A 22,019-nucleotide genomic window follows, 5' to 3' on the forward strand; every position below is an offset into this window, starting at 1 on the left:
CCACGTCTGATTTTCTTTTCACGTAATGGTGATGGACAAGGTATGCAATCAACCTTTAATGATGAAGAGAAACGATGCCAAGCATTGTTGAAAGTCAATGCTTCGAGGAAGATGAAAATCGTTATGTGGAGACTCGCCCCTCCTCGCAAAAAAAAAAGACTTGCCCCTGACTGTTTGCCTACATGCAGTCAGCTTCTACAGGGCTATATCATAGGCGTTGGTGTGCGCGAGATAAATAGAATTGGTGCCAGGTTTACCTGGACCAATCATCAGGCATCCCCGATCCAGTCCGTCCTGGACAGGATCCTTATTTCCTCAGAATGGGACCTCCGCTGCCCTCTAGCTTTCCTCCGTGCCATCACCGGATTGGCTCCGACCACGTGCCCCTCCTCCTATCCTCCGCCGACGACCGGCCGCCAATTCCCCCTCGATTCCGGTTTGAGACATTCTGGTTGTCCCAAACTGGTTTTGTGGCGGCAGTTGGTGCCCGCTGGGTGGAGGCTCGCGCGCACCCCCACCCCCGCCCTCCCTCAGCCATTGACTCCTGGCAATTATGTGCCAAGTGTGGCCGGCAGTTCATGAAGGGATGGGGTGCCAACCTGGGACGTGACCTCCACGATCGCAAGAAGGCCTTGTTGACCGCCATCCAAGCCCTGGACTTGCGTGCTGATGCGGTCGGCCTCTCTCCCGACGAGTGGCTCTCTCGCTACGACTTAGAAGAACAACTCTCTGTCATCTACACTGATGAGGAGGCCTATTGGCATCTCCATGGTGCCCAGAAATGGGTTTTGAAGGGCGACGCGAACACGACCTACTTTCAGGCCATCGCGAATGGCCGTCGTACACGCAACACCATCCCCCTCCTCTGGGATGGCGCGACCCTCCTGCAGGACCCCCGTGACATTCGGGCCCATGTAGACGGGTTCTATAGGTCCTTGTTCTCTACCGCTCCTAGGAGCGGCCTTTTCCTGGCCCCTGATTGCTGGATCGGCCCCCAGCTGGTTTCTGATGCGGAGAACGCGGCCCTTACGGCCCCCTTCCCCGAGGGCGAGGTCTGGGCTGCCATTAGAGGCATGAACCCTACCTCGACTCCCGGTCCGGGCGGCCTTCCGGTTAATTAAATTCTTCCAGTCCAACGTGATTAAACCTGAGGTCATGGCCATCTTCGACGAGTTCTATGTTGGGTCCATCGACCTCGGACGCCTCAACTATGGGATCATCTCGCTCATCCCTAAGGTGCCTGGCGCTTCCGACATCCGCCAATTTTGTCCAATCACGACGGTTATCAATGTGATTTTCCGGATTCTGGCAAAAGGGTACGTTAATAGGGTGACCCTTCTTGCTGAGCATGTTACCCACCCCCAACCAGTCCGCCTTCATTCAAGGGTGGTATATCCTGGATGGGGTGCTTGTTCTTCATGAATTACTCCATGAGGTTCGATCTAAACACCTCAAGGCGGTATTCCTGAAGATCGATTTTCATAAGGCTTATGACATTGTTTGTTGGCCCTTCCTTCAGGAAGTTTTGCTCCGGAAGGGCTTTGACGACCGTTGGATCACCAGAGTGATGCAGATGGTCTCCTGCGGTCGCACTGCCGTGAACATCAACAAGGAGATCGACCCTTACTTCCCCACCCTTTGTGGGGTTTGACAAGGCGATCCCTTCTCCCCTTTCCCGTTCAATATGGTGGTGGATGCTCTTGCCGCCATCCTGGATAAGGCTAAGGCTGCTGGCTATATTCGTTGAATCACCCCCCACCTGGCCGGTGGCTCCGGGATCTCCCTCCTCCAGTATGCCGACGACACCATCATCATGGTCGAAGGCTCGGAGACGGACATCTCCAATCTTAAGTTCTTCTGCTCTGCTTCCAACAAATGCCTGGCCTTAAGATAAACTTCGACAAGAGTGATGTGATGGTGATGGGCTACTCTCTGGCTGAGTGTCTGGCCATTGCCAACCGGCTTAACTGCCGCCTAGGCTCCTTCCCCAAGACCTACTTGGGAATGCCCATTAGCGACTCCTGGCTTACCGTCGCGGACTTGCGCCTGACCGTGGCCAAGCTTCAAACGCGCATCGGGCCATGTTGACACGGGATTTCGCCGAAATAAAATACAGAGTGATATCTATTATCAAAATATGATAAAGTCTCACCTGCAAAAAAATGAAATGATAGTCAGAATATATTTGATATCTGGAAATTTTGCAAAGTGAATAAAAATCTTCATGAAATATTTGTCCCATTTAAAATCACACATAAGCTTCATCCATGCACGCCGTCACCAAATGCGGTTGTTAAATACCTACATAAGATTATAATGTTTCCGAAATATCGACCGTAAGGCAAATGCGAGGCCTATTCCATCGATCATGTGAAATATCAACGCGATGGATAAAATAAAACGTGCGTTGATATATATGTTTAAGGAAATAAGAAGAAAACGCCAGGCCATCATATAATTGTCCGTAAAAGAATATTTGCATATCTCTTTTTTTTATGGCACGACAAAGAAATTGGAATGAATTTTCCAAAAGAAAGAAAACAATTTCAATTAGTCATGATCAGCTCATTTATACAAATGTCTACGTAGATACATGCATAGTGGGTGAGACTAATTTACAAGGTTGCATGGATCAGCTAATCATCACAAGCAAACTAATGGGCTAGCGTCCAAGCCCACACGTTGATAAAAAACTACATGGGCTAATTAGGCCAGTGGTCGGTTCAAAGCTTGGTCAAAGAGCAATTAATCAAAGAAAGGAAATAAAAAAAGCATGCAAGGACTCCCACGTTCCCATGGTTGAGTCAACTAGGATTAAAGAAATAAACAAAAGGAAAGAAAACGCAGCCCACTCGCATGATCCCATGACCTCTAGAACGTGGGTGCGTGCCCAAGTTGATCCATGTGCTCCTCCCTCCTATAAATACCATCATACGGGCTTCTCTTGAGGGTCCAATTCTTGATTCTCTGGCCGCACGTTGCTGCGCTCTTTTCACCACTGCTGCTGTTGTGCTTCCGCTGCTGCTCTCATCCACATATACGTTGTTGCTGTTGTTGCAAGGCCGCCGTTCAGGAGGAACCTGAGGAAGGTAGACAAGGTGGGAATTATGATCCTCCTCTAATCTTCTTGCTCCTCCGCATGTCTCTCATCATATTCATCTTTCTTCTTGGTTGATCATTGTGATACAAACCAAGAAGTATACCTCATGTGTCCTCATCTTGACATTTTGCCTTGGCTGATCATCGTGATACGAGCCAAAGAGTAGTTACGTTTAGGAGAGGAAATTTTCCCTTGGTTGATCATTGTGATACAAACCAAGGAGCATTCGCCATATAGCCTCATCTTGACATTTTGCCTTGGCTCATCATCGTGATACGAGCCAAAGAGCAATTATGTTCAAGAGAGGAAAATTACCCTTGGTTGATCATTGCGATACGAACCAAGGAGCATATTTCACATATTTTTACCTTGACATTTCGCCTTGGCTGATCATCATGATACAAGTCAAGGTGTGAATATGTTTAAAAGCAACAAAATACTCCTTGGCTGATCATCGTGATACGAGTCAAAGAGCACTTATATTTAAGAGAAGAAAATTTGTCCTTGGTTGATCATTGTGATACAAACCAAGGAGCATTCTCCATATAGCCCCATCTTGACATTTCGCCTTAGCTGATTATCATGATACAAGTCAAAGCGCGAATATGTTTAAGAGCAGAAAAGAAAATACTCCTTGGCGGATCATCATGATACAAATCAAGGAGCATACAACATATAATTCCATCTTGTCATCTTTGCCTTTGGCTGATCATCATGATGCGAGTCAAAGTGCGATTATGTCAAAGAGGATAAATTTCACTCCTTGGTTGATCATGGCGGCCCACACTAAGGAGGACATATTCTCCCTTCCATCATAAATGAGAGCGACGCAAAGGTAAAGCTCGGGGAAAACAAATATGGAACATACCCAAACACCATATAACCAGCTACATAAAATCATAGAATAAATATGCGCTTACAAAAATGCACTCTTCATTTGTTGGAGTTGCACAAAACAAGACAATGTAAATTGTGCGTGTACCTTCAATCTAGAGCATGAAAATGTATAAATTGGATGCTCGCCAAATTATGTTTAAAGCCTCTTGTTGGTTACACTGCGGACATACATGCTATGCCACGTCAGTAGTAATACAAACATGGAGGTATAAACATCACATACATCTGTCATATAGATTATGAAATGAGCATACTCTAATGCATATAGAATATGCTAAGTGAAATCTAATGTGTAAACATGAGATAATAAAAATGTTAGTTGTCTCATTTTGCACTAAAATAAAATATGCCCATAAAAGAAAATGAATGCGTGTAGGTTAAGTAAAAAAATATAATCCTACATATCTAAAAATATGAAATCTAGAGCGTATAGGCTAACATGGATTAAATCATATACCATCATCGCATGCATGGTTATATATGCGTCAATAAAAGATGTAGCATGCATGTATTAAGTGGATACTCTGCTAGTCGACTCATCACTCCTTAAAATGAAATGACCTGAAAGTTGATTAAGATAGCCGCATGGTCATACTAGCATATGTTGGTTAAGTCGACTACACAAATTAGATATCTGCAAAAGCACACATTGCACTCGTACTCTATGTACTACTCATAATAGTACAAGGGTAAAAATATAAATGAACAAAACACATGATAACTTGAAGAAGATCGAGGATGCTCCCCCGAGCACACCGGCGTCAACGACAACGAGGAGGAGCGGTTTTTTATTTATTATTTTCTAGTGGTCATGTGTTGCAATTCTATGTAATAGGATAGTTGGAATTCTTAATCAGGGGTTTTCTTTTCGGAGATGTAATTAACAGAGTTTTTATGTAAATGTAAGAGTTCTGGAAATAAAGTACCTGCAATGTTTGATTCTACCCTTATTTTATGCATTTAAATTTTACTCTGTATCAATGACGTGGACGCGTGTTTCACGCCCGCCATTTTCCCGTCATCAGATTCTGGCACGCCCGGTGGGACGAATTTCTCCCCTCATCTTTGAATTCCAACATGGCATTGCAACATATGAATTCCCATAGCACATAAATCATAAAACATTATGTCCCCATATGCAAAAAAAACAAAGAAAACTAATATATGGTTTTCTTTATTTTGAAGGCATGGAGGGCCAAGTGCAGCAGTTTGTGACCCTTCGCTTCGGTGACCTTTGGCTTAATGTGCCAATTGGTCCTATCGTGACCTCACTAAGTGAAAGCTGGAAGACTACTGCCGCATCTCCAGTTGCACCAGATCAAGAAGAAGTCACTTCTCCACCAATGGAGGGGTTCACACCTGTTTTGTCAAAGTCTGCAAAGAGAAAAATGAGGGCTGCTAGAAAGAGGGTTGCTCCGAGCTCTGCACGAAGATCATGTTTTAAAAGAAATGAAGCATGGGTTAGGATATGAGGTTTGTATGGCCTCGGCTGAGTATACAGACATGACGGAAGCATCTCCAAATGGGGGCACCAATGTGGATGACTTAGAAGAAATAAATATTGGTACGACTGATGATCTTCGTCCAATTTTTATTAGCAAACATTTGTCCAAAGAAAATAAACTAAAATATCAGGAGTTCCTGCGTGCGAATAGAGATGTATTCGCTTGGACTTATGAAGAAATGCCTGGGTTAGACCCAAACATAGCTGTCCATCGCCTCGATGTGCGAGATGACGCCACACCAGTGAAGCAAGCTCAAAGAAAGTACCGGCCTGAGATACTTCCACAAATAGAAGCCGAGGTCGACAAACTCATAGCCGCAGGGTTCATTAGAGAAGTCAAATACCCCATATGGGTCTCTAGTATTGTACCCGTTAAAAAGAAGAATGGTCAACACGCATATGTGTAGATTTCAGGGATATGAATAAAGCATGTCCCAAAGATGACTTCCTGATACCCATCTCCGAAATACTAGTCGATGCTACTATGGGGCATGAAATATTTTCTTTCATGGATGGTTGTTCCGGCTATAATCAAATTAAAATGGCACCTGAAGATGAAGAGTTAACAGCATTCCGCACACCTAAAGGCATATATTGTTATAAAGTAATGCCTTTCGGATTACAAAACGCTGGGGCGACATATCAACGAGCAATGACAATCATCTTAGACGGGTTGTTATATGTGATTGTTGAATGCTATATAGACGACATAGTTGTGAAATCAAAGCATGAACAAGACCACTTGAAACACCTTGAAATGGTTTTTGAGCGTCTTAGGCAACATAATCTAAAAATGAACCCCATGAAGTGCGCGTTCCTCTGGAAAATTTCTCGGTTTCGTGGTTACAAAAAATGGTATTCAGATAGATCCAAGCAAAATCAAGGCGATCGTTAAGATGCCCACCCAACCCACCCACTAACTTACATGAACTGAAGAGTTTTCAGGGCCACCTAGCATATATTAGGAGGTTCATCTCAAATTTATCTGGGAGATGCAAACCTTTCTCGCGACTTATGAAGAAAGGAGTCCCTTTTGAATGGGATCAAGCATGCCAAAATGCATTCCTAGAAATTAAGAAATATTTGATAAATCCCCCTGTTTTAGGCGCACCGATTAAAGACCGACCATTAATTCTCTATACTGCTGCAATGCCTACTTCACTAGGTGCACTCCTGGCGCAAAATAATGATGCAGAAAAGGAAACGTCCCTGTATTATCTTAGCCGCACCTTGGTAGGGGCCGAGTGCAACTATCCAGACATGGAAAAAATATGTCTCGCACTGGTGTTCGCTGCACAAAAGTTGCGACACTACATGTTAGAACACACTGTACATTTAGTCTCAAGAGCAGACCCTCTCAGATATATCTTAAGTAAAATGGTACTCTCGGGGAGACTAACTAAATGGGCGATGCTTTTGTCACAATTTGACATCACGTATATACCGCAAAAAGCCGTAAAAGGCCAAGCTTTGGCTAACTTCCTTGCGGCACATCCGATCCCAGATGATTTTCCTATAGATGATGACTTGCCAGATGAGGACGTATTCGCCACGACGGTAACAAAATCAACATGGCAAATGTACTTCGATGGCGCTTGTCGGCAATCTGGGTCAGGCGCCGGAGTCGTTTCCATTACACCTGATGAAGGGGTGATCCCATACTCATTTACCCTAACTTCGGCAACGTCAAATAATTCAGCCGAATATGAAGCTCTTATCATTGGGCTTGAAATAGCAATAAACATGGGGCTCGATACGCTCTCTGTTTATGGGGATTCACAATTAGTGATTAATCAACTGATGGGGACCTACATGGTAAAGAAACAAGAATTGTTGCCATATTTCAAAAGGGCAAAAGAGCTCCTAGCTATGTTCAAAGATCTAAATATTCAGCACATAGTTAGAAATCAAAACGAAAAGGCTGACGCTTTAGCCGGTTTAGCTGCAAGTATGTCACTAGACTCACATGAAATGATGGACGTACACGTAGAGGAACGAAGAATACTACCAATATTTGTTGAAGAAGAAGAAGCGATAGTATCTTCTGCAATGACAGCTGATGTATGTGAAATCGAGGTAGGGGATTGGCGAGCACCATTCCTAGAATATCTGCTTCACGGATATCTACCTCTTGATGCTAGCGAAAGATCTAGAATTCGCAAAAGATCAATTCATTACACATGCATCAATGACATACTCTATAGGCGTTCTCATGATGGCATATTATTGCGCTGCCTTGCTGGAAATGAAATTATGGAGGCCTTAAACGAGGTGCATGCTGGAATATGTGGCTCGCACCAATCAGGTCCTAAATTGCACTACCAATTAAGGCGTCTAGGTTACTACTGGCCCACAATGTTTGAAGATGCCACTAAATTTGCAAAGAAATGCCACGAATGCCAAGTGCATGCTGATTTCATACATCAGCCGCACGAACCACTCCATGCGACCAATATGTCTTGGCCTTTTGAAATGTGGGGAATGGATATAGTTGGTCCAATTCATCCACCGTCCTCCAAAGGTCACAAATTCATTTTAGCAGCAACAGACTATTTCTCCAAGTGGGCTGAACTTACACCACTAAAGGAAGACAAAGCGGAGAATGTAGAACATTTTATAAGAACACAACTCATTTATCGCTTTGGCGTTCCTTCTCGGATTATGTCTGATAATGAAACTCCTTTTAAAAACAAACAAGTGGAGAAATTATGCTCAAAATTTAAGATAGACCATCATTATTCCACGGCATATAACCCAGCCGCCAATGGACAAGCAGAAGCTTTCAACAAAACTCTTTGCAAGTTACTAAAGAAAGTTGTATCAAAAAATAAGCGTGACTGGCATGAAAAGCTTCTTGAAGCCTTGTGGGCTTATAGAACCACAACACGCACAGGAATGACACCTTATTCCTTAGTATTTGGAGGAGAAGTTGTTCTACCTTTGGAGGTACAGATCACGTCACTGAGAGTCGCTACACATGAAAATTTGTTGGAGGAAAAATCAGTACAATTACGCCTCGATGAATTGGAAAGACTAGAAGGAAGACGACTTCAAGCTTTGCAAAATCTTGAGGCATACCAAGCTAGGATGTCGCGAGCATTCGACAAACGAGTCAAAAGAAGGTCGTTCAAACAAGGAGATCTAGTACTCGCGTCATTCGTCCCATGAATATCACGCGGCGGATGAAAGGAAAATTTGAACCAAAATGAGAAGGGCCTTTTGTCATAAAAGAGGTTTATTCTAGCGGCGCGTATAGGATCATATCACCAGATGGGAAATACTCACTGGCACCGGTAAATGGGAAATTCCTTAAGCGTTATTATGCATAAAAAAATACACTCCATATCCTCACGAGTCTAAACTGGGGCACATAAGGAAAAAACTCACTCCATACCCTCACGAGTCTAAACCGGGGCACAAAAAAAATTACTCCAACAACCTACGAGTATAAACTGTGATGCAAAGAAAAGAAATCATCAAGTGTACTCCATACCCTCAAGAGTATAAACTGGGGCACACCAGAAAATAAAGTTACTCCAACAACCTACGAGTATAAACTGTGATGCAAAGATAAGGACACATAAATTTTACTCCGATATCCTACGAGTTAAACTATGGCGTAAAAAAATGATGACTCCAAATTCGCATAAGCTTAAACTGTTGTATAAAAGGGCAGTGTATATAAAAATATATGAATAAATTTGTAAAAGATAAAAATGAACAATGAAATAAAGTAATAAGGCTTCAAAAAATGTAAATAAATAAAGGGGCCCAAGCTAGTTCATGCAATTAGCACGGAGTATCCATTCCACATAGAAAGCAGCGCTATATGAATAACATTGCATAGTCCATCAGTACACCTGAATAAATCCCATGCAAACATACGCGAATGGTGCTATTGGCGTGTGAGAAGACACGAGAAAATGGGTTCGCCGATTGGCCGCCTTATGCAAGTCTGAGTAGGAAATGTAAACAGACGACATGTCTAATTTATTGAGGGCCAAATAAAAAACCTCAGTTGGACATGGAGCGCCAGTCCTTCAGACTTATAATAATAGACTTGGCTTCGTCCTCCAGCGTCGATGTCTTCCCTTTAAGAGCCTCCAATTCCTCGGAAGCTTTCACATTAGCTTCGAGCAAATCTTCATGCAACTTCTTGGCTTCAGCTTGCTTGGCGGAACGGTCTGACTCTAGTTGCTTGACCCTTTCTTCAGTTGTAAGCAACTCAGCAGTAGCTTCTTGCAGTTGAGCAGAGAGGGCCTCCACACGTTCCTTCTTCTCAGCTTTTTCCTCCAGCATGGATGACATCTCTTCCGCTAAAGTTTTCAGAGATGCTTCAATGGATTCAGCCCTGCTCTCTGCTGCAGTAACAAATTCAGACTTTTGCTTTGACTGATCCTCAATGGTTCTGCGGGTTTCTTGCACTGTATCTGATATCGAAACAAATTTTTCCCAAGCCGCACGGACAGGGGCAATTTGGGGAACAATATCACCAGCAGGGAGCATCGACCGAACTGCCTGAAAAATCTCATGGCGTTGAGAATCTGTTAATGTTGGGGCATCTAAGGCTTCAAAAGCATTCTTCAACAACAAGTCGATAGCGTCCAGAATGGGCTTGGTAATAGCGGAAATATCCATGGGTGGCGCTGAAATTTGTGTAATTATTCCCTCGCCACTGACGAGATTAGAAGCTCCTTCCGCACCACCTGGCGATAAGAAGGAGCGGCAAGATAAATGATACTGCAATGAAATTAATAAATAAAAAAGATACAGGGTACGATAAAGCTACCGTGCGTAGAGATAGGCGAAATGTTTGAAATATCAGCCTGCGAGGCCACGCCTGAGTATAGATACGTAGGGGAGTTGGAAGATTAAGAGAGGGTTCTGATATATCAAAATCCTCAAATGATAGATCAGAACCTATGACATTATCATCAGTCCCTATATCGTCAAGTTCATGCATAAAATCAACCAACTCGTCAAGATTACATGGGCTTTCTCCAAGAGAAATTTCAATCTTCCTTTTTACAACAGGTCTTTCCTCCCCACCGGAAGAGATTATTGCATTTGGACTAGGTTCCTCTGAGTCCCTATCAACCAAAATGTCAGTACCCTCCTTCCTTGCATTTAAACGTGTGCCTGATACTGTCACGTTTATAAGTGGCCGGGGATTGGAAGAGGAACTTGCAGCAACATCATTTGGATTATTTTTTCCGCTTCTAAAAAATAGCAAAAAATAATAATATCAGTCAGTAAATAGTGGTGTTGGCGCATAATAGTAAAAAAATACGTATATATATTACCTGTTGCAACAAAGGTGGCGGGGCATTGTTATCCAAGTGGTAACCTCTTAAGATGTCCCTCCAATGATTCACTGCCGGCATTTCTCTCGCCTCAATAGCTGCAAGATATTCCTCTTGCCGTTCAGCAGACACCCTCTTTACTACGACAAGATCCCCTTCCAAAATCTTGCGAGGAAAAATATGTTTCTTCCCATTATTCACATATTTGGCAAGCCTTTCTTCATAGGAATCTCGCCCGTGCATGTTACCTTGACGAAGCTGGCCTAGAACGCTGGTGAAAGGTTGGATGAAAATGGTCCACCAGTTTGTCCATGCCACTGAGGAATTGCCCACAAAATCTTTGTTGGGAATATAGTGAGGCTGTTTCGGATTCGAGCGCAATAAATGCCACCAGTGTGCATAAGCAACACTAATGTCATCTATTATATATAAACTGCGCAATGGAGTATATGGTACTTGCTGATCCGATTTGAATTGTCGAGCCACCCGGTCAGGATGATATGGCTCAACAATGCACAAGTCGTCATCATAATCGGACCTTCTCCACGGTAGCATCCCTCGACGGATGGAAATGGTGAATGCTTTTTGCAGCCAACGAGTGCTAGCCAAGTCAGAGAAATTTGAGGGGTACCACACAATATTCTTGTGTTTCTCAAAGAAATCATGCGCCTTTTCAGGGCTAAAATCGTGTGGAATCCTAAACATAGTCCCCACCATAGATAATTCCCTGGACAAAGCTTAGGAGTTGGGAATTTGCTCACTTTTGCTCGTTTACCAAATACATTCTTCAGATAAACCCCCATCCAGCCGATAATGAAATGGACGGGCCATCCCCTAATCCGGTAGCATGGTCCTACAGGATGGGTGCCAATGCGACGAAGCGAAAAATAGATAGAACAAAATGCTGGTGGAGCTAATGAAATTCGACGCCCTAGAGCGATCCAGGACGCCATCACAAGGACGCCAGCGCGAATGTAGGCTTCCCGGCCAATGACAACAAAGTAGCACAACCAAACAGCAATGTACGCCGCGACATACAAGCGGACCTCACGAAGAGACGCGAAAGGAACGGAAAGGTCTCGCCGGTTGTGAAAATAGTCACACCAGACCTGGAAAGTCACGTGACCGCCATTGTTCTTGGCAAGCTGATCATGTGCGGATAATAGGTCCGGTAAGAAGTCAGGGAATTGGCAAAGGGAGGGGTCTAGTGCATGTTCTGGTGGGATAAATTCTTCATATAAGTCTCCATCCAGAGGAAGACCAGCCATTTGATACATATCAAGGAGTGTAATAGTACGTTCACCACATGAGAATAGGAACGTGTTGGTTTTTGGATTCCATTTTTCTAACAGAGATCTTAGCAAGGCGGGTGAAATAGAATAATCACCCAAAGAGCAGTAAATGGCTCCACATAGGTAATCTGAACCTTCACCAAGTCCTTTTAAGGAAAAAGAATGATTTCGTAAGATGTTTGCCCCCCATTCATTATAACCTGAAGGACGGGGCATATACTCAATATCATGACGTTCCCAAGTCAGACCTTTGGATACCATCCTAGTACCCAGACAGAAAGCTGTATCAGTTCGCGGTGAAGCCGCCAATGGGTAATATGAGTAAGCTAGTTTGGACTGTCTCGCTCGCCAACCGCGAGGGCCGTAGTCGAGTTCACCCTTTGGTATACTTATAGCTTTAACTATGGGACAGTCTTGGTCATCGAAGCTAGGTTCATATAGTTTCTGTTGCTTGGCTAGCTCGACAAGGGATAGTCGATGTGAGGAAACCGTGGGCGAATTCTGCGCCATCTCTATACAAGAAAAATATACGTGTGTTGGTACAGTTACAAGTCATGTTCAAAACAGCAAAAACAAGTGACCATGGTAAATGAATGGAAATTTTACCACGGAGGAAATAGTCCGAGCGAAGCCAGCCCCTGATGAAGAGGAAAGGATTTGCACTCTACAAAAAGTGATGATGACTATTAGTGCTAAAAAATTATGCAAAGGTCAAATACCAGCAAAATGAATTATCCTAAAAAAGAGATACGTGTCAACTTTGAAAGGGTTGATGGATGCAAAACTTTGAAAAAAGTTGATATATGCAAAACCTTGAAATGTTGGTAATTCTTGCATCAAATAAAGAGAAGTCTCATTGATCTCGCAGTTTGTACGTCGGACCAAGTTCATATAAACTTGTCGGCACGCCAACTGTGAGAAGGATATATATATATGTGTGTAGCCTTAAAATGAGCATCTTATATATAAATTAAGCTCTACAGTTTGTATGTCGGATCAAGTTCATATAAACTTGCCGGCACGCCAACTGTGAGGAAGATATAATTTTGCATATTTAAACGGCCATCTAATAAATAAAACATTGATCTCACAGTTTGTACGTCGGGCTAAGTTCATGAAAACTTGCCGGCACGCCAACTGTGAAAAAGATATACTCCCTCCGTTCCAAAATAGGTGACCCAATTTTGTACTAAAGTTAGTACAAAGTTGGGTCATCTATTTTGGAACGGAGGGAGTGTGATCAAACAAGCATCTTATATAAACTTGGAAAGAGTTGATAATTCCCGCATGAATAAAAGGGAGTTTCGTTGATTGTATGACAGATCTCACAGTTTGTACGTCGGGCCAAGTTCATATCGACTTGCCGGCACGCCAACTGTGAGAAGGGTATACGTTTGATCTTTAAAACGAACATTTTAAATATATAAAATAAAATTGATCTATGCAATTGTACGTCGGACCAAGTTCGTATATAACTTGCCGGCACGTCATTGCGAGACCAAATTTCCGCATACATACGGGACAAGATGCACAATCATTCGTGGCCTAAAGGCAGGCTACGTGCATGGATTCATCTATAAATTATTCATCCAATCTGTGATGCTGGTATATGTATAAGAAGAAAATAGGACAGTATGTATAGTACCTAAAGAGAGAGCAGGTATACGTCCGAAACTAAAATATGGTTGTTTTGCCAATTGTACCTAAACCTTCCTACAATGTTGAGGGAACAAAAAATCAAGAGGCAATCTAAGGACGTAAATCATGTACGTAGATGTCTATTTGAATGAATTAAGTACAAACTTACCAACATAAGATCTGGGCTTCAGCGACCGATGCTAATCTTATTCATACATAGAAAGGAAAGGGAATCAGAGATGAGAATCATCTGAGAGAATGATGAGAAAAATACAATCAATGATTGCACATCAATGCGTACCTAGTAGTCCAAAGAATAGCAGGCCACTCATAAAAAGGATCTGGACTTTTGGCAGGAGTTATGCGTGAGGTAAATAGAGTCCCCTTGCAAGCCGATAGGTACAAGATATATATAAGGAGTGGTATGCGCTCCGGCCGGACGCAACTACATGGCGGAAGGCCAGCGTCTTGTAACAAATTTTCAAGATTGAGTCATTATCCAATGAAGGGACTAACAAACTTTCAAAAGGCAAGGCTAGATAAATATTAACTGGATATTTTAAACAGAATAAGTCTGTCACCTACACTAAAAAAAATTGAATCAAAGAAATATATGTGAAACGGAATATGGCTACATATATATTTTCGAGTTCTGAAAGTGAATCAAAGAAATATTCGCTTCCAGAACTCGAGGGGCATCTGTTGACACGGGATTTCGCCGAAATAAAATACAGAGTGATATCTATTATCAAAATATGATAAAGTCTCACCTGCAAAAAAAAAAGGAAATGGTAAAGTCAGAATATATTTGATATCTGGAAATTTTGCAAAGTGAATGAAAATCTTCATGAAATATTTGTCCCATTTAAAATCACACATAAGCTTCATCCATGCACGCTGTCACCAAATGCGGTTGTTAAATACCTACATAAAATTATAATGTTTCCGAAATATCGACCGTAAGGCAAATGCGAGGCCTATTCCATCGATCATGTGAAATATCAACGCGATGGATAAAATAAAACGTGTGTTGATATATATGTTTAAGGAAATAAGAAGAAAACGTCATGCCATCATATAATTGTCCATAAAAGAATATTTGCATATCTCTGTTTTTTATGGCACGACAAAGAAAATGGAATGAATTTTCCGAAAAAAAGAAAACAATTTCAATTAGTCATGATCAGCTCATTTATACAAATGTCTACGTAGATACATGCATAGTGGGTGAGACTAATTTACAAGGTTGCATGGATCATCTAATCATCACAAGCAAACTGATGGGCTAGCGACCAAGCCCACACGTTGATAAAAAACTACATGGGCTAATTAGGCCAGTGGCCGGTTCAAAGCTTGGTCAAAGAGCAATTAATCAAAGAAAGGAAATAAAAAAAGCATGCAAGGACTCCCACGTTCCCATGGTTGAGTCAACTAGGATTAAAGAAATAAACAAAAGGAAAGAAAACGCAGCCCACTCGCATGATCCCATGACCTCCAGAACGTGGGTGCGTGCCCAAGTTGATCCATGTGCTGCTCCCTCTTATAAATACCATCATACGGGCTTCTCTTGAGGGTCTAATTCTTGATTCTCTGGCCGCACGTTGCTGCGCTCTTTTCACCACTGCTGCTGTTGTGCTTCCGCTGCTGCTCTCATCCACATATACGTTGTTGCTGTTGTTGCAAGGCCGCCGTTCAGGAGGAACCTGAGGAAGGTAGACAAGGTGGGAATTATGATCCTCCTCTAATCTTCTTGCTCCTCCGCATGTCTCTCATCATATTCATCTTTCTTCTTGGTTGATCATTGTGATACAAACCAAGAAGTATACCTCATGTGTCCTCATTTTGACATTTTGCCTTGGCTGATCATCGTGATACGAGCCAAAGAGTAGTTACGTTTAGGAGAGGAAATTTTCCCTTGGTTGATCATTGTGATACAAACCAAGGAGCATTCGCCATATAGCCTCATCTTGACATTTTGCCTTGGCTCATCATCGTGATACGAGCCAAAGAGCAATTATGTTCAAGAGAGGAAAATTACCCTTGGTTGATCATTGCGATACGAACCAAGGAGCATATTTCACATATTTTTACCTTGACATTTCGCCTTGGCTGATCATCATGATACAAGTCAAGGTGTGAATATGTTTAAAAGCAACAAAATACTCCTTGGCTGATCATCGTGATATGAGTCAAAGAGCACTTATATTTAAGAGAAGAAAATTTGTCCTTGGTTGATCATTGTGATACAAACCAAGGAGCATTCTCCATATAGCCCCATCTTGACATTTCGCCTTAGCTGATTATCATGATACAAGTCAAAGCGCGAATATGTTTAAGAGCAGAAAAGAAAATACTCTTTGGCGGATCATCATGATACAAATCAAGGAGCATACAACATATAATTCCATCTTGTCATCTTTGCCTTTGACTGATCATCATGATGCGAGCCAAAGTGCGATTATGTCAAAGAGGATAAATTTCACTCCTTGATTGATCATGGCGGCCCACACTAAGAAGGACATATTCTCCCTTCCATCATAAATGAGAGCGACGCAAAGGTAAAGCTCGGGGAAAACAAATATGGAACATACCCAAACACCATATAACCAGCTACATAAAATCATAGAATAAATATGCGCTTACAAAAATGCACTCTTCATTTGTTGGAGTTGCACAAAACAAGACAATGTAAATTGTGCGTGTACCTTCAATCTAGAGCATTAAAATGTATAAATTGGATGCTCGCCAAATTATGTTTAAAGCCTCTTGTTGTTACACTGCGGACATACATGCTATGCCACGTCAGTAGTAATACAAACATGGAGGTATAAACATCACATACATCTGTCATATAGATTATGAAATGAGCATACTCTAATGCATATAGAACATGCTAAGTGAAATCTAATGTGTAAACATGAGATAATAAAAATGTTAGTTGTCTCATTTTGCACTAAAATAAAATATGCCCATAAAAGAAAATGAATGCGTGTAGGTTAAGTAAAAAAATATAATCCTACATATCTAAAAATATGAAATCTAGAGCGTATAGGCTAACATGGATTAAATCATATACCATCATCGCATGCATGGTTATATATGCGTCAATAAAAGATGTAGCATGCATGTATTAAGTGGATACTCTGCTAGTCGACTCATCACTCCTTAAAATGAAATGACCTGAAAGTTGATTAAGATAGCCGCATGGTCATACTAGCATATGTTGGTTAAGTCAACTACACAAATTAGATATCTGCAAAAGCACACATTGCACTCGTACTCTATGTACTACTCATAATAGTACAAGGGTAAAAATATAAATGAACAAAACACATGATAACTTGAAGAAGATCAAGGATGCCCCCCCGAGCACACCGGCGTCAACGACAACGAGGAGGAGCGGTTTTTTATTTATCATTTTCTAGTGGTCATGTGTTGCAATTCTATGTAATAGGATAGTTGGAATTCTTAATCAGGGGTTTTCTTTTCGGAGATGTAATTAACAGAGTTTTTATGTAAATGTAAGAGTTCTAGAAATAAAGTACCTGCAATGTTTGATTCTACCCTTATTTTATGCATTTAAATTTTAGTCTGTATCAATGATGTGGACGCGTGTTTCACGCCCGCCATTTTCCCGTCATCAGGCCATGGCAGGGTAGATGGTTGTCAAAGGTGGATCGGACAATTCTCATTAACTCATCCCACTCCAGCCTCCTCTTGTTGCTCATGAGCTTCTACAACCTTCACGAGACTCTGCACCATGAGATCGCCAAAGTCCAGTCTCGTTTCTATTGGGCAGGCGACAACAATAAGCAGAAATACCATATGGTCAGCTGGCCTGACATTTACATGCCCAGGGAACAAGGAGGCCTCGGTATCATGTGCTCTAAGCGCATGAATATCGCCCTCCTATCCTGATGGCTCTGGCGCATCTCGCAAGGTCACAGTGGCCTCTGGCTCGACATCATCCAGAACAAGTACCTAAAGGAAATATGCCCTAGAGGCAATAATAAAGTTATTATTTATTTCCTCATATCATGATAAATGTTTATTATTCATGCTAGAATTGTATTAACCAGAAACATAATACATGTGTGAATACATAGACAAACATAGTGTCACTAGTATGCCTCTACTTGACTACCTCGTTGATCAAAGATGGTTGAGTTTCCTAGCCATAGACATGAGTTGTCATTTGATTAACGGGATCACATTATTAGGAGAATGATGTGACTGACTTGACCCATTCCGTTAGCTTAGCACTTGATCGTTTAGTATGTTGCTATTGCTTGTTTCATGACTTATACATGTTCCTATGACTATGAGATTATGCAACTCCCGTTTACCGGAGGAACACTTTGTGTGCTACCAAACGTCACAACATAAATGGGTGATTATAAAGGGGCTCTACAGGTGTCTCCGAAGGTACATGTTGAGTTGACGTATTTCGAGATTAGGATTTGTCACTCCGATTGTCGGAGAGGTATCTCTGGGCTCTCTCGGCAATGCACATCACTATAAGCCTTTCAAGCAATGTAGCTAATGAGTTAGTTGAGGGATGATGCATTACGTAACGAGTAAAGAGACTTGCCGGTAACGAGATTGAACTAGGTATTGAGATACCGACGATCGAATCTCGGGCAAGTAACATATCGATGACAAAGGGAACAACGTATGTTGTTATGCGGTTTGACCGATAAAGATCTTCATAGAATATGTAGGAGCCAATATGAGCATCCAGGTTCCGCTATTGGTTATTGACCGAAGACGTGTCTCGGTCATGTCTACATAGTTCTCGAACCCGTAGGGTCCGCACGCTTAAAGTTCGGTGACGATCAGTATTATAAGTTTTTGTGTTTTGATGTACCGAAGGTAGTTTGGAGTCCCGGATATGATCACATACATGACGAGGAGTCTCGAAATGGTCGAGACGTAAAGATCGATATATTGGATGACTATGTTCGGACACCGGAAGTGTTTCGAAAGGTTTCGGACATATACCGGAGTACCGGGGGGTTACCGGAACCCCCCGGGGGATTTAGTGGGCCCCATGGGCCCTAGTGGAGAAGAGGAGGGGCGGCCAGGGCAAGCCGCGCGCCCCCTCCGCCTCTAGTCCGAATTGGACAAGGAGGGGGGGCGGCGCCCCCCCCTTTCCTTCCTCTCCTCTCTCCCTTCCTTTCCCCCTCCTACTCCAACTAGGAAAAGAGGGAGTCCTACTCCCGGTGGGAGTAGGACTCCTCCCTGGCGTGCCTCGTCCTGGTCGGCCGCCCCTCCCCCTTGATCCTTTATATACGGGGGCAGGGGGGCACCTCTAGACACAACAATTGATCATTGATCTCTTAGCCGTGTGCGCTGCCCCCCTCCACCATATTCCACCTCGGTAATATCGTAGCGGTGCTTAGGCGAAGGCCTGCATCGGTAGCATCATCAACACCGTCATCACGCCGTCGTGCTGACGAAACTCTCCCGCAAAGCTCTGCTGGATCGGAGTTCGTGGGATGTCATCGAGCTGAACGTGTGCTGAACTCAGAGGTGCCGTACGTTCCGTACTTGATCGGTCGGATCGTGAAGACGTACGACTACATCAACCGCGTTCACTACTAGGAAATAGCTTATAGGTAGACGCTTACTAATAGCGCGTTATTTTGACCCACGCTACTGCTAATTACTAGTAGCGCGCTGTATTAACCCCTCGCTACTAGTAAATATTAGAGGTAGTGCATGAAGAAAAAACGCGCTACTAGTAAATAGCTCCCACGAATAGGCCATAGGAGTAGCGCAGGTTTTACTGCATGCGCTACAGCTAAGTGAATAGATGTAGCGCGGGTGAGACACCCCTTGCTACTACTAAGGCGTGTCCACTGCTGCACCATCCACCTTGATCCACTCCCACCCATCACTCTCTCTCGCGAACCCCTAAGAAAATCTCTCTCTAGCGAACCTCACCCCGACCCCTCGGTCGAGCTCCCCTCCACTACTAGGGAAAACCTTATACACAGAATCTTAGCAGCAGCGCGTCACAAAAAAAAGCGCTACTGCTAATTAGCAGTAGTGCGGGTTTTTAACCCTCGCTACTACTAAGCGGTCTCTATCGTGCCCCCCGACACATGCCATAGTAGTAGCGAGGGGTATAAACCCGCGCTACTACTAAGTTGATAGTAGTAGCGCGGTTTTATACCCCTCGCTACTACTAAGTACGAGGTAGGTGAAGTCGCCATATCCTCGATCGAATCCCCATCTCCTCCCCCAAATCCCTCCTCTCGTCCACCACTCTCTTCTCTCACTTTTCATACGCTCTCACATGGACCTCTTGCCCATGCACCCATCCTCCTCCATGGCGCCCAAAGAGGCCGCCGCCTCGCGCCACCGGCATCTAGGAGCTCGCCGGTCTTCCACCGACGTCTAGGAGGCCACCGCCCCGCGCCACCACACCGGAGCACCTCGCCACCGATGACTAGCTCCGCTGCTCCCTATATCACCTTCCTCTCTCCCTCGGTTTTCCTTTTCTCTCTCTCCCTCTGGTTTGACTCACCCTCCCATATCCATGCCCGTGCAGGTCATCACCATGGATGACCCGGAGCTATTTGGCATGGTCGGGAAGAGGAGCCCCACGCCGCGGCTTGGCTCTGCCATAGAAACGGGCCATCTCCAACAGCCACTGCTGGATCTGGTCTTCCGCTGTCCATTCATGCCTTCGGCGACGCCAATCATCGCTAGATTTTACCACTGCTGCCATTGACAGCACGCACGGGATCGAGATTTTTTTTGTTTTTGAAAGTAATAGCAGTAGCGCGGGGTATAAGACCCGCTACAGCTAATTAGCAGTAGCGCTGTTTGCAACGCACGCTATAGCTAACCATGTACTCCCTCTGTTCCTAAATATAAGGTGTATTAGTTTTTGAAAAAGTCAACTGTTATCTATGTTTGACCAATTTTACAGCAAAATATATAAAGATTTATAATACTAAATATATAAAATGTAAAAATATAGTTCATGATGAATCTAGTGATAATGATTTGGTATTTCAGATATTGATATTTTTGTCTATAAACTTGAGGACCTCCGTTCCTCAATATAAAGTGTATTATTTTTTCAAAAAGTCAAACTTCTCTAAGTTTGACCAAGTTTATAGACAAAAATATCAATGTCTGAAATACCAAATCATTATCACTAGATTCATCATGAACTATATTTTTTACAGGGCGGTGCTATTTAGCGCGCGAGCGTTCCAGCGCTCGATTTCCGACCGAAACGCAGGTAAGTCAAAGTTTCCTTTTTTTGACGGGATCTCAACCTTCCTTTTAAGTAAAAACCTGTGACAGAAAAATTAAGGGACGCACCTGGCCCCACCCCCGTTGAAATCAGGGGGGGCAGAGAGATTTATGGAAGGCAACGCTGGGCCCCACCTGTTTAATTTATTGCGATAGAGATTTAAGGAAGTAAAGACTGGGTCCACTAATTAATAGAATTAACTGGAGGAGAGGTTATGGATCGAGCGTTTCAACGCTCGCCCGCAAAGGAGCGTTCTCCGAGAATCTATTATACGACCTCCTCATGCCAGTGGTGGATCTTGAATTTGAAATCAGGGTGGTCCTTATTTCCTTTCTAACAAACATACACTACTAGGGAAAGAGTCGTGCTATGCACACGATAGGGGGAAAAATTCTATGAGACCATGTCTCACGGATTAGCAGGTGAGACACATCCTGATGGATGACACGTGACATTCACAAATCACAAAGCATCCACCCCATCCCCCACCTGAAATCAGGGGGGAAGAGATTAGATGCTTTGTGATTTGTGAATGCCACATGTCATCCATCAGGGCGGGTCTCACCTGATTTATATGAGACCTGGTCTCATATAATTTTTTCCCCACGATAGGAATCAGACGATTAACAGACGATGACTAATTTAGGCCGAACATGCGTATGATTGAAAGAGCCCAGCCACTGGATTTACATGTCGTGCAGACGTCGGGCACAAGTATCGTGCACAACGTAGTTTCGCTAGGGAAAAGCTTAGCAGTAGCGCGTGTTGAAGGCATAGTTGGAATTCTTAATCAGGGGTTTTCTTTTCGGAGATGTAATTAACAGAGTTTTTATGTAAATGCAAGAGTTCTGGAAATAAAGTACCTGCAATGTTTGATTCTACCCTTATTTTATGCATTTAAATTTTACTCTGTATCAATGACGTGGACGCGTGTTTCACGCCCGCCATTTTCCCGTCATCAGATTCTGGCACGCCCGGTGGGACGAATTTCTCCCCTCATCTTTGAATTCCA

Source organism: Triticum aestivum, chromosome 1B (genome assembly GCF_018294505.1).
Source record: "Triticum aestivum cultivar Chinese Spring chromosome 1B, IWGSC CS RefSeq v2.1, whole genome shotgun sequence".
Taxonomy (NCBI): domain Eukaryota; kingdom Viridiplantae; phylum Streptophyta; class Magnoliopsida; order Poales; family Poaceae; genus Triticum; species Triticum aestivum.